Below are 2,938 nucleotides of genomic sequence, written 5' to 3'. Positions count from 1 at the left end.
AAGACATTGTAGTAGTTTTGAATTATAATTCCAAAGGCTGGAATTGTAAATGATAGGAATAACAAAACAAGATTTTTTTTCCTTTATTCATTATTCTGATAGTTTGCATTTCTAGTGCCAAAAGTAAAGTATAAGAAAAGTTAGATATAAAAAGAGGACACAACTTTCTAATATTCCGCTTGTAGGCACACCAGATAGGGTTACTAATTATGAAATTTAATTATAGTATCCATCTTTCAATTTATCCTGTGAGACTTAAATGACAACCTCACATAAGCTCATCCATCATGTCATGCTTGCTCATCCTCCATCTTGGTTATTGTATATGAGATGAAATTACAGTATNAAAAAAAAAAAAAAAAAAAAGACTGGATATATTTTATGCACAGCTAGATGAAACTGTTAGAAAACTACCTGCTGGGCAAACTCCAACTAGGACAGGGTCAAATCTCAAGAAAGATAAACAAGACTCTTGTAATAATGCTCATTACTGGGAAGGTAATTCATTACTTTTGCAATAGAAAATTTCCAAATGACCATAATGACTGAACATTGGTCATAATGACTCAAGTATTTTTAAATATTTACAGGATCCCCACAGAATGAATTAATGATGTAGTTCTCAAAGTATTAAGACASCAAAGCAAAATAGGAAAGATTTAGTTTTGTTTTTTGAATTGAAAGAGATTAAAAGCAGTCAGAGATGCAGAGCATATGACAATTACCAAGCAGAAGTGAAAATGTATATAGGGAAATCCAAAAAGAATAGAATGTTTGATATAAAATCATTTCAGTCTGAATACTGATTTTTTAATTCTATTTTGAATCAGTTAAATGTCCTTAGAAACCTGCTTTGATAGTGGAGAGGAAAATACGTTGTAATTTACCCTACTGGTTAGACAAATTAGTGGGAACAGAGACACAGAACCCGAATTCCTGGAGATACTCAAAATAAGGCTGTAAGCAACTTGATTACATGTTAAGGTTAGACCTTCTTTGAATAGGCAGTTGAAATTGATGACCTCCTGGGATCCCTTCCAGCCTAGATTTTCTATGATTCTGTAACAACTTAAACATTTTTTTGTATGCAGGTATAATTTGACAAACAAGCAAAGAATGTGCTTAAGTTTCATAATCTCCACATTTGTACATTCTGTCATATCTATTTTCCCATTGTGCTTTAGCTTATTTTAGCTTTATCTAGAATGTCTGAAGTGTCAGTAGAAGCCTGTCAGAATTCATTTACACCTTTCAGTAGAGCAGTGCCTTGAGACACCAGAGATAACACCCAACAAGATAGTACAGCACACAGCACTAAACAGCACAGTTACTAGATCTGGCCCTACAAATGTAATCTTTATAGTGTTTTATRCCCAGAAAAAAAAGAAATGTTTTGCACTACTTTGATATATCTATCTATATGTTCTGCCTTGTTATATTTATCCTGCAGCTGGATGTAGAGACATTTCTAGCTACAATTATTTCAGCGAATGACACTGTTTCATGAAAGATAGATATAACATATATATGTTATGTATCCTAATCCTTTTTTTTTTTTTTTTTTTTTCAGGAAACGAGACATTTTGCTGAATAAAACAATATTTAAAACTTTACAATTGTTGATATTGTTTTAATAGCACTTATCTCTCAGCAGTACTGGGCTTTTATCTGAAATGAACTTATTAATTAAATTGCTTATGTCAGGTGAAGGGAGCAGAAAAAGGAAAGTGTCTGTAAAGAAACCTCTAATTTTGTTAAAAAAGAAGCCTAACAGTATCTCCACTGACTTATTATTGTAGTAAGTTTCATAGAAATACATATGCAAACATTTGCAAAACTAGTTTCATAGATCTAGATCATATAAAACAGAAAAGTGAAGCCACGTAGAGAATTATAGAGCAATAATCTGCAATATCCTGAACAATAATATGGGATCTAGGTGGGGATAGAGATCGCGTAATAGAACTGTGTAATGACACTATTAGACACTGTCAGAAAAGTGGTAGTCATATGGACATCAGATGGACTTTGGTTTCAAACCATAAGATTAAATCTAACAAAAATAAATTGGAGTACAATTGATGTGAAATCAAATACTTTTTTTTTCCCCCCCCCAGGGATAAATACATTGCATCGGAGCATTTCCATAGGAATGTGATTTTAATTCTGAATATAAATTTCCATGTTGAATCTACGCTTGACCTCTCATTGGACAATTATATTTAGTGACTTGTTGCAAAAATAATTATTAATAAAGAACTGAACTGAAATTTGATAGTGCTTTCAATGACACAAAATATTCTTCCCCAACCTGTACTTTTGGAACTCAAGGAATTTTTGCGAATTTTATTATGTATTAATTCAGAAAACAATATCTTTTGGATTTAGCACACTTTTAGAATTATGTGCAACTTATTTAGTTTCACCCTCAGTTATGGTTGACTTACAGAACTGAGGGACAGGGAAGACAAAAAGCATTAGTATTKTCACTGCAGAACAGAAGAATAAAGTAAAATATAAAGAAATACCCTTTAAATGTACTGTTTAAGAAAGAAATAAGGTGATTGATGAGAGTTCTTAACTCTAGAAGGTAGGCAAACAAGTTGTGGTTTTACCACAAGGTTGGGGTTTTAACAGCAATGGTGCAACTAATTAGCATACAAATATTAGTATTTGCCTACGTATAAAATGTGTGATAGCTTGATATATAAAAGATTTCAATTAGTAAGACACGCAGTCTATGAGTTACTATCTAAAACTGAAAACCTTTGCACTTCTTTCCGAACTGTTGGTGAATATAGCTAGTACAACTTTTTAATTGGATACACCACCTACACATAGTAATATTTTAATATTTATTTAACTGTCTGTCTTAAAAGATGAGCAGTGTATTATTTTTCTCCTTCCCTTCCCTTCCCTTCCCTTCCCTTCCCTTCCC

The sequence above is a fragment of the Nothoprocta perdicaria genome, unplaced genomic scaffold, assembly GCF_003342845.1.
Source record: "Nothoprocta perdicaria isolate Ctin4 unplaced genomic scaffold, notPer1 scaffold_142, whole genome shotgun sequence".
Classification (NCBI taxonomy): Eukaryota; Metazoa; Chordata; class Aves; order Tinamiformes; family Tinamidae; genus Nothoprocta; species Nothoprocta perdicaria.
The sequence above is the reverse complement of the archived record's forward strand: the minus strand, read 5'-3'. Positions refer to the sequence as shown.